The sequence below is a fragment of the Amblyomma maculatum genome, unplaced genomic scaffold (genome assembly GCF_055883805.1).
Source record: "Amblyomma maculatum isolate TAMU_Amacu unplaced genomic scaffold, ASM5588380v1 scaffold_12, whole genome shotgun sequence".
Lineage (NCBI taxonomy): Eukaryota > Metazoa > Arthropoda > Arachnida > Ixodida > Ixodidae > Amblyomma > Amblyomma maculatum.
In genome coordinates, this window is record NW_028146737.1 from 448,336 (window position 1) to 460,058 (window position 11,723).

Consider the following 11,723-nt stretch of genomic DNA (forward strand, 5'->3'; position numbering starts at 1 on the left):
ATCGCATCATTACTGAAGGTAACTCTATCGTTCGCCGACGGCCTTATCGAGTTTCCCTCTCTGAACGAAAAGTAAATGAAGAAAATGTAAATGACATGCTCCATCGTAATATTATTCGTCCCTCGACGAGCCCATGGTCCTCCCCAGTAGTGTTAGTTAAAAAAAGGACGGCTCGGTACTCTTTTGTGTTGATTACCGCGCACTCAACAAAATTACCCGCAAAGATGTATACCCAATGCCAAGAATTGATGACGCCCTTTACTCTGTCCAAGGCGCCGAACATTTCTCGACTTTGGACCTCCGCTCAGGTTATTGGCAAATACCTATGCACGAGGACGATAAAGAAAAACCCGCTTTCGCAACTCCCGATGGCCTTTACGAATTTAATGTTAGACTTTTCGGACTTTGTAACGCACCAGCGACATTTGAAAGAATGATTGATACTGTGCTTCGTGGCCTAAAATGGAGAAGCTGTTTATGTTACTTGGATGACATTGTCATCTTTTCGTCAACATTTAACGACCATCTCACGCGCCTGATTGAGGTCCTCGCGTGTCTCGCTTCAGCGGGCCTTCAGCTCAACACCAAGAGGTGCCACTTTGCACAGAAGGAAATTAAAATATTGGGACATCTAGTCAGCCATTACGGCATTCGTCCAGACCCTGAAAAAATCATCGCGGTCTTGAACTTTGCTCGTCCACAACGGACTACAGAATTGCGCAGTTTTCTCGGCCTGGCGTCTTATTCCCGGCGTTTTATAATGCATTTGTAATAGGGCGTTTATTGACGCTCAGATGGAGAGCTGTGAGGACAGGACCTTGCAACGGCGAGCCCAGCGTACTTCTTTGTCTTCGTCGCACAGCGCACAGGTGCATGTCGATGGCTGAAGTGCTGACTATCACAGTACATTTTCCCCCCGGGTAAAAAAAAGGAGCCATCCTGGCGACTTATGGCGCGGAAAGCACAGCGGGGTCATAGAATGGCTTCAATCGGTTCACGTGAACTGTTTCACGACCACGGCGACGCAAGTCCGCAGAGGGCGTGATGGGCTCAACTACGTAGTTGACTGCAGATGTTTGCTGGAGGACCCTATATGGCCCGTGGTAGCGCGCAAGAAGCTTATTTGAAAGGCCAGGGGTTGTGGAGGGCACCCAGAGCCACACCAGTGTGTCCGGGAGATATGACGAAGCTTCGCCGGTATCACGGAGGTATTTTTGTTGCCACTGATTTTCTGTTGTGAGAGAGCGGACGAGCTGACGGCATTCTTCTGCGTACGTGACGGCATCGGATAGCGGGGAAGATTCGGAAACGTCAGGGCGGTAGGGAAAAAGTGTGTCCATAGTACAGGGTGGCTCGCGCCCGTAAAGGAGAAAGAATGGAGAGAATCCAGTAGTGGCCTGTGTCGCGGTGTTATATGCGTAAGTAACAAACGGTAGAAATTGGTCCCAATTGGAATGGTCGGTGTTCACGTACATAGCCAGCATGTCACCGAGAGTGCGGTTAAAACGTTCGGTCAGTCCATTCGTCTGAGGGTGGTACGAGGTAGCGGTGCGGTGTATGATGCGGCATTCTTTCAGGAGAGCCTCAAGAGCGTCTGATAAGAAAACGCGTCCGCGGTCACTGAGCAGTTCGCGAGGGGCACCATGGCGAAGAACCAGGTTTTTCAGAATAAAGGCAGCCACGTCGCGTGCGGAAGCAGAGGGCAATGATGATGTCTCAGTGTAGCGGGTTAGATGATCCACTGCCACGATAATCCAGCGGTTGCCAGCTGAAGTTGTAGGAAGGGGACCGTATAGATCTATGCCGACACGATCAAACGGACGGGCAGGACAGGGCAACGGCTGCAACGAAGCAGGGGACTTGAGAGGAGTTTTTCGGCGTTGGCAAGACTGGCAGGAGCGGACAAAATGGCGGACAAAGCGGTACATTCCACGCCAGAAGAAGCGTAGACGCAAGCGCGTGTAGGTTTTCAACACTCCGCCGTGGGCGCACTGGGGATCAGTATGGAAAGCAGCACAAATTTCGGCGCGGAGATGACGGGGGATAACTAAAAGCCACTTCCTTCCGTCGTGAAGATAATTGCGGCGATAGAGCAGCCCGTCACAAATTGAAAAATGGTGAGCTTGGCGGGCAAGCGCCCGAGACAGACGACCTGGAGAGTGACTTGAAAGAAAGTACAGAAGTGGAGATATCCACGGGTCGCGCCGCTGTTCCGTGGCCATGTCAATAGTGGCAAGCGAAGACAAATCGTAGGCGCAGATCTCATCAGGCAACGAAGAGGGAGGCAGCGGTGAGCGCGAAAGAGCGTCCGCGTCAGTATGCTTGAGGCCTGAGCGATATATGACACGAATGTCATACTCTTGGAGGCGAAGAGCCCAGCGAGCAAGGCGGCCGGACGGGTCCTTGAGGGACGCCAGCCAGCAGAGAGCGTGATGATCAGTGACCACATAAAATGGTCGGCCATAGACATACGGACGGAATTTGCCGATGGCCCAAATAATGGCCAAGCATTCTCTTTCCGTAACAGAATAATTGGACTCTGCCTTGGTCAAGGTGCGGCTTGCGTACGCCACCACATAGTCTCGGATACCAGGTTTGCGTTGGGTGAGAACGGCGCCTATCCCAATACCGCTAGCGTCAGTGTGAATCTCAGTTGGCGCATTCGGGTCGAAGTGGCGGAGGATGGGAGGCGAAACTAAAAGACGGCGTAAAGTGTTGAAGGCGTCATACAAGCAGGTGTCCATGCGCAGAGGTCGGAGCTGCCGGAGAGGAGCTGGATGAGAGGAGCAATAATAGAGGCGAAATTTAAGATGAAGCGGCGAAAGTAGGAGCACAGGCCAATGAAACTTCGTAGCTGCTTCAGTGATTTTGGGCGTGGGAATTCGGCAACTGCACGAAGTTTGGTGGGATCGGGAAGAATGCCATCCTTAGAAACGACATGACCTAGAATTGTTAGTCGGCGAGCAGCAAAGCGGCACTTCTTCAGATTCAGTTGGAGGCCGGCGGTAGCGAGACAAGTGAGAACGTCCTTCAGTCGGAGCAGGTGGGATTGAAAATCGGTAGAAAAGACTACGATATCATCGAGATAGCAAAGACAGGTTCGCCACTTGAATCCACGAAGCACAGTGTCCATGAGGCGTTCAAATGTGGCCGGGGCGTTGCAAAGCCCAAAGGGCATGACGTTGAATTCATATAATCCATCTGGTGTGATGAAGGCAGTTTTAGAGCGGTCAGCGTCAGCCATTGGCGCCTGCCAGTAGCCAGATCGTAAATCCAACGAGGAGAAAAACTCGGCGCCCTGCAAGCAGTCTAGTGCGTCATCAATGCGTGGCAGAGGATAGACGTCCTTGCGCGTGATCTTGTTGAGCCGGCGGTAGCCGACACAAAACCGGAAGGAGCCATCTTTCTTAGGTACCAACACAACTGGAGACGCCCAGGGACTGTGGGCTGGCCGAATGACACCACGACGGAGCATGTCGTCCACATGATCAGCAATTACTTGGCGCTCCGAAGCCGACACGCGATAGGGGCGCTGGCGCAAAGGTGCAGTTTTACCGGTGTCGATGGTGTGCTCTACGACAGACGTGCGGCCCAAGTCAATTTGAGGAAAGTCGAATGAAGAAGCGAAGGTCTGCAAGAGGGCGACAAGTTGATCACGTTGCGCAAGTGGAAGATCAGCATCAATAGCATGTTGGAAAACGTCGGAGGGCGTCGAAGCGGGCGCAACATCGCAAGAGCACAGACTAACGTCGAAGGAGGGGGTTGAGTCAGCAAGAGTGGTGATATGACTGGGATCAAGCTCTTCAAGACGTCCAATGCATTCGCCACGGAGCAGGACTGCTGGGCAAGAAAATGGATTCGAGGCGTAAAGTGCACTCTTGCCGTCTTGAACTTCGAGAACTGCGAACGGAAAAAGGAGGCAGGGATGACGGGAGGTGGCTTCGGAAGGTGTAAAAATCGCAGTCAAAGGAGTTACCCACTCACAAGACAGTGGTACGAGGGCAGCAGAGAACGGAGGAATGTCGGTGTCATGGGCGACGAGAAGTTTTGCAGTGCGGGGAGGGGTATCACAGAAGGGGGCATCACAGAGGGGGGCGAAGGCAATTTGCGCACGAGCACAGTCAATAACGGCTTGATGAGTCGATAGAAAATCGTATCCGAGGATGATATCATGCGAGCAGTTCGGCAGAACAATAAACTCGATGGGGTACAAGACGTCTTGAATGAGCACACGGGCTGTGCAAGATGCGGAGGGGTGAATGTGCTGTGATGAGGCGGTGCGGAGCGAAAAGTCGGAAATCGGAGTGGTCACTTTGCGAATTCGACGGCAGAGCGCTTCACTGATGACGGAGACGGCTGCACCGGTATCGACGAGAGCGAGAACTGTGGCGCCTTCTACAGAAACTTTGATAACATTAGCGGGACGACATGGAGGACTTGAGGAATTCGAAACAAGCGCAGTTCTTGCCCCCGGAACTGCGACTGTTAGTTTCCCTCAACGGTGCTGGTAGAACGTCGCAGCATTGGAGAAAGCGATCGGCGCCGAGGAGAATGTGATCGACGAGTGGTATAGGTTTGGCGATCTTGTGGGACAAATTGAGAACCGGGCGGAATCATTTGCGAGCGTGAGTCGGTATCGTACGGGTAAAGTCGAATGTCAGGCTGTGAAGGTTGGAGGCGCTGGCGACAAAGGCGCGCAACATGGCCCGGCCGACCGCAGGCATAGCAAATCGGAAGGTTGTCCGTAGTACGCCAAGGTTTCATAGGATGTGGGCGAAACCTTGAGGGTGGGGCTTGAAACGAAGGCTCAGCATGCGGCGGTGAACGGTAGGCAGGGACCTGCACATAGGAGCCAGACGTGGGCGAAGGTGGTGGCCTAGCCGTTACTTGGGCATACGTGAGAGGTGCCGTCACAGGCGGCACCACGGGGTTGGACGGCAAGACATCAGCGACGTGTTCTTGCACGACACGGCGTATAGCAGGGGCCAAAGATGGAGCCAGTTCAGGAACGAGGCGGCCCGAGTCTTGAAAATGGGGAAGGAGTGAGATTTGACGTGCGACCTGTTCACGAATAAAATCTTTGATCTTTTGATTCAGCGGGCTCCCTTCAGAAGTGTGCGAACCACCCAGGGCTAATGCGGATACGCCTTCGTCGCACACACTGGAGCGGCGCCTAGAAGCGCGCCGCTTGCGGAGCTCGTCGTAGCTCTGGCAAAGCTTCACGAGTTCACTAACGCTGGTGGGATCTTTCGCTACCAGCATCTGGAAGGCGTCCTCAGAAATGCCCTCGAGGATGTAGCGGATTTTGTTTGCTTCCGGCATGGCCGGGTCGACTCGTTTGCAGAGATCAACGACGTCTTCTATGTAGCTGGTAAAGGTCTCATCAGCGCGCTGAACACGATCGTGTAAACGTTGTTCGGCACGAAGCTTACGCTCTGCCGGGCGGCCGAACACTTCCGCGAAATTCTTTTTAAATGTCGACCAAGATGACAGGTCAGCCTCATGGTTGCGAAACCACAGGTTCGCCACGTCCGTCAGATAGAATATGACGTTACTGAGCTTGTATGAGTCATCCCACTTGTTGTAGCTGCTTACTCTTTCATAGGATGACAGCCAGTCGTCGACATCTTGATCGGCCGTGCCGCTGAACAGGCAAGGGTCACGCTGGCGCACGACGCCAGCACACATGATCGTGGGTGGAACGGCCGGCAGCGTCGAAGTGGACTCGTCTTGCATGGCGGTCGTAGAGGGTAGTTTACGGCTTCGCAGTTCCAGTTTGGGTGGGATCGTTTCCGGCACCTCCGCCAATTGTAATAGGGCGTTTATTGACGCTCAGATGGAGAGCTGTGAGGACAGGACCTTGCAACGGTGAGCCTAGCGTACTTCTTTGTCTTCGTCGCACAACGCACAGTTGCATGTCGATGGCTGAAGTGCTGACTATCACAGTACACATTTTGCAAGTATTGCTGCTCCACTTCATGAACTACTTAAAGCACGCAGCCCTTTCGTGTGGACAGAACAGTGCGAAGCTGCTTTTAATAACCTGAAGCACGCCCTCACATCAGACCCTGTTCTTCGCCACTTCGGTAACAGCGCTCCAACTATCCTGCACACTGATGCCAGTGGTCTCGGTCTTGGCGCTGTACTTCTGCAGCGCGATGCAACTTCGCGTGAGAAAGTGATTGCCTTCGCCAGTCGGACTATCACTCCATCTGAGAAAAACTACACCATTACCGAGCAGGAGTGCCTTGCCGTCGTATGGGCTGTCCAAAAGTTTCGCCCCTACCTATACGGTCGGCACTTCCCAGTTGTGACCAATCATCACGCCCTTTGGTGGTTGTCTTCGCTCAAAAATTTGACAGGCCGACTTGGCCGTTGGATTCTACGCCTGCAAGAATACAATTTCGACGTCACTTATAAATCGGGTCGCCAACACCAAGACGCCGACGCTCTTTCTCGCTATCCACTTTCGGAATCGGCTTGCTGTTTTTCTTCCCAATGCATTTCCACCTATGACCACAGCCGACCATCTCTTTCCCCGACGTATATTACAAGTTTCACTTGACGACTCTGAGAACAAACACGCTCTCCGCTCACAGCAATTAGCCGATGCCTACTGCCGTGAAATCATCGACCGCCTTATTGGCCCTTCGGACCCACCCAATGCTCGGCTTCGCCGACAACTCCGCAATTTCAAGCTCGAAGATGGCATCCTATTCCGCTTCGTGTATTGCCCTGATGGAACTCGCTGGATCCCAGTCGTGCCGCGTGTGCTTCGCCCACGTATACTGGCGGCTCTCCGCGATGACGCTACTGCAGGTCACCTTGGTGTTGACAAAACCTACCACCACATGAAAAAACGATTCTTTTGGCCTGGCCTATCTTCCAGCGTTGCCAAATACGTCGCATCCTGCCCTCTGTGCCAACCTCGCAAACGGCCGACTTCTTCGCCCGCTGGCCTTCTACAACCTGTTCCCTGTCCCGCCACGCCATTCGACGTAGTCGGCATCGACTTATATGGTCCCCTACCTCTCTCCGAGGGGGGTAACCATTAATTTATAACAGCTGTCGACCACCTTACACGCTACGCTGAGACAGCACCTGTACCGACCGGTTCCGCTCAAGAAGTAGCAAATTTCTTTTTGCGATCAATTGTATTGCGTCATGGCGCTCCTCGGCTGCTCCTAAGTGACTGCGGGACGGCCTTCTTATCGACAATCGTTGCCGAAGTTTTTTACGCGTCATCCACCCTTCATAAGACAACCTCAAGCTACCATCCCCAGACTAACGGGCTGACTGAGCGATTTCACCGCACCTTATCGGATATGATCTCCATGTACATCACACCGGATCATCGAAATTGTGACACTATTCTACCATTCGTCACTTTCGCCTATAACACAGCAGTACAGCGGACTACCGGTTATTCTCCATTTTTCCTCGTTTATGGCGGTCCTCCCACTACAATTCTCGACGCTTCCTTCTTCTCTACGCCCGACTACTCCACATCAGTACCTACCCAGTTCTTATCTCGTGTGGCCAGATGACGTCATCTTGCCCGCCTGAACACAGCAGCGTGCCAGGAAGACCGGAAGAGTCGCTACGATTCTACGCATCGCGTGGTCTCTTATCGTCCCGGTGACGAAGTACTGCTTTATACACCACTGCGCACCCCTGGCCTTGGTGACAAATTCCACCACCGCTACCTTGTTCCCTACGAGATCATCAGCCAAACTTCTCCAGTTAACTACAAAGTCACGCCTGTTGATCACCCAGCCGATCGACGCCACCGTGGAACTGAAATTGTTCATGTTTCTCGCTTGAAACCGTTTGTGCGCCGCGGTACATCGGTTAGTTAAAAGCGGCCAGTCTGGCCGCTTCCAACCCCCCGGGCAGATTGTGTGAGCCTTCTGTGGACCTTCTTTCATTTTTACATGCCATGATCTTCTTCTTTCATTTGTACATACCATCATCATCGTCGCGCGGCGCCGGCTCCGGCGCGCGCCTGGGTTCGTGATCAGATTAAAGCGCTAGACAAGGCTTCGCTGTCCTTGCCGTCACGACCTCGCCGTCTCGACCTTGCCTTCTTTTACAATAATAATAATAATAATAATAATAAAAATAATTGGTTCACATGAAAGGAAAGACGCAGTATCTGTCACAAGGTTTCTGTGGACATCTGAACCGAGCCGTAGAGCAAGGAAGGAATGTGAAAGAGAAAGTGGAAAGAGAGAACGAGGAGCCGTAGCGGAGGGCTACGGAGTAATTTCGACCACCTGGGGAACTTGCAGTGACATGACACACCTCGCGGACGCCTCTTGGTTTCACCTCAGTCGAAACGCAGCCGCACCCCAACACGGAAAGGCATACATCAATCTATCGGAAAGTTGAAACAACTAATGAGCTCCTCCTAAATATCGCATTAGGAAGTAACGTAATCGTCGGCAATTTTTTTCTTTATTGCCGCCGCAATTGCATAGTCGAAAAGAAAAGCATTAACTACCAAACCAATGGCGCACAAGGCGCAAAGGTTTTCTCATCATTGTCTTTGTCTTAAAAAAACTGTTTCTCAGCAAAAGTTTTATTACACGTTTACATTGACATGTGGGATGACAAATTACCAAAACTGAAAACGTACATGGTTAAAAATGGTACTTAGCATCAAAGTTGCAAAGAGAGTTGGAAAGCATCTACGCGGACGATGTGACCGTCTGGATGTGCGAAGGGAACGACTCGTACATCACATCCGGGCTCCAAGAGGCAGCAGATATAATCAGCAAACACGCGGAGGACGTAAGTCTATGCTGTTCGCCAGAAAATTCGGAGCTCCTGGTAATGACCAGCAGTAATGGGAAGATAACTACAGATATCAAAATTAAAGTAAACGGGAACGAAGTCCCGAAAGTCGATAAAATTAGAATATTAGGTATGATTATCAACCGCAGGGGTAGTAAAAAAAGCCTGATTAAGAAATTAAAAGATCAGGCGGAGCTCGTAGTCAGATTATTTACGAAGACGTCCAACAGAAGGAGTGGTCTCACCGAGGCTAGTAGACTCAGACTCGTACAAGCTTTTGTCACGAGCAGAATCTGCTACGCGACTCCATCCCTAAATATCAACAAGACCGAAGAACGCGAATTAAATACCATAATTAGGAGATGCACGAAGTTCGCTCTAGGACTCCCCATAATTACTTTTAACGACATTCCAGAGAAAATTTGGTTGCATAATGAGTGGAAAGAGCTAGCTAGCTGCGGAGGTTAGGCTGTCCCAGACAGAGCGACTCGCAGGAGCGCCGGCGGGTAGAGAAATCCTCGACTGGGTAAACCTACTAGCGCCCGGGGAAGGCGAAAGTGTCAGAGAAAGTATAGATTGAGAAATCAGAAAGCATCTATAAGTCTCGCCCATACCGAAGAACATACATTCTGTACACGACGAGGGGAGGAGGAAAAGCAGAGCTAAGCACCTCGCTAACTAATTGGACAAATTCCCGCCGGGATCTGTCGCCTACACCGATGTATCGATCGGGAAAGAAGGCGACGTAACCTCGGTCACCCTATTGGACACCGTCATCGCCATAGGAATCGAAAGAATCCGAGATCTACGGCAGGTAGAGGCGGAGGAGATTGCAATAGCCATTGCCATTGCACGACCAGGCGTGAAACACGTCATCAGCGATAGCAAAGCGGCGGTTAGGAATTTTAGCAAGGGTAGAGTCAGCAATCGTGCTGCAAAAATTCTGAACGAGTCGTCTCTCGCCGAAAGCGTGACCATAATCTGGACCCCAGCACACGCCCGTCTCGCCGGCAACGACGCTGAACTCACGTTCGCCCGCTCCTCGCTACCTAGGGGTGCTGCGGACGTCTCCACAAGAACGTTTAAAAGCAAATAATGTATTGGTACGTTTAGGGATGTTACCGACAACCTGGAGAAAGACCGGAGGATATATCCGCCACCGGATAGATCCCTGAGTAAAAAGGAATCATACGACTGGAGACGACTCCAAGCTCGAAATTTGTTTGGCCGCTGTGGAGTAGTTGGACGGCTGCCAGAGGGCGGAAGAGGGATGGTGCAGAAACCGCAATTTGCAAATTTTGCGGCCATATGGCAACATTAGATCACATAATATGGAGATGCGTTCGAGCCCTAGGGCGCAACGCGATTAAAGCTAGTGACGAATGGGAGACCACGCTAAGAAGCTCCGAAGAAAAAACAGTGATTCGCCGTCCGCCTGGCGGCTGAGGTTGAAGACCTCTTCTCCTAGACGGGGCCGGGTGTCTTCCGGCCGTGGTACGACAGACTGCCTCCCCGGACGCCTCCGTGCGAACCCAGAGGTGGCTGCCGCGCCATATTCGGCGCAAATAAATGTTCTTCCTCCTCCTTCTCCGCTGCCTCGTGCGGACCGAAGAGAAAATAGAGAAAAAAGAAAAAGAAGAGGGATCAGCCGTCGTCCACCACCGAAGCGTTGGCGGGTGCTATGACGCCCTACATTTGCGATAATGCGGCCAGTTGTGCGGCAGCACTAAAATCCCCGAGTGGTCGAAATTACTCCGTGGCCCTCCAATGCGGCACCTCATTTTCTCTTTCTGCGTTCTCTCCAAACTACTTCGCTTCTCTGACGGCTCGGTTCAGCTGTCCGCTGAGTAGCCTGACAGGTACTGCGCCTTTCCTATAAACCATTTTATTTAGACATGAAATGGACGCGGGATATATCGAATTGTTACGGAATATTCGCTACCAATACAGGATATCGCGATGGGTTAGCCTAGAAGCCCTGTGCCTCTTTTAGAAATAACCGCACCCACAAATGGTCCATATTTGAAATGGCATGTGCTGCGATATAAACTATCCAGTTTTTATTAGTATGGCAAACTCTTTTCTGAGAGATCACGTCTTTGGCGCTATAGATGACCTAGCAGCTTTTTAAAAGCTGTCTTATGAATTGTCAGGATTCGTCCCAATACATAGAGTAAGAAGGCTACACAAGTGATATTGTTGCAAAGAACCTGTATGAGATAAATTTTCAGTGTATGTACATGACTGAGGGCTTGTCAGACCAGTAAGTGTAAAAAACAATGTACTTTAGTTTTGTAGAATAATATGAAAAATAATTTTTTTTTAAAAGTATAGTTCACAAAAACACTACCACGTGTCTCTCGAATTTGAACGCCTCATTCACTCCTTACAATCCTCCTACGTGGTTGGGGGAGACGCGCCAGCAGTATTCATGCTTTGTGCGTTCACGCCCAGCCCTTAGAGGCCAGTTTACTATTTTCTGTTTTTTTTTTCCCACCTATGGTGTCCCAGGGACAGAAAGGATCAGCCCCTCAAGGGTTGATCGAATCCATCTTCATGTATACTCTTTTCGTGTAATTAAATGTATTTCTCCTCCTCCTCCTCATTCGGTTCAGCACCGTAAAAAGTTACATTTTTTTTTTTCATAAAACACCGCGTATTAAGCACACTCCCCTGTAATCGAGTGTGCGAAATCTCAGGGCAGCATTTTTGTCTATTTCAGTATTTAAATTTTACAATTTGGTCTTTTCTAGAGAAGCGACAGAGGATTAAGCATCAGGTTTAACCAGAATTCGTTTCGCCCGCTAATCATTCCATTATCTTTGCACCACGCTGCTACAAATACCTGCGCTATGTCTGGTTCGCCCACCCTTTTCACGACGGCACGCACCGCCACATTACCCTGCCAGATCCCTCAGGCTTATCAA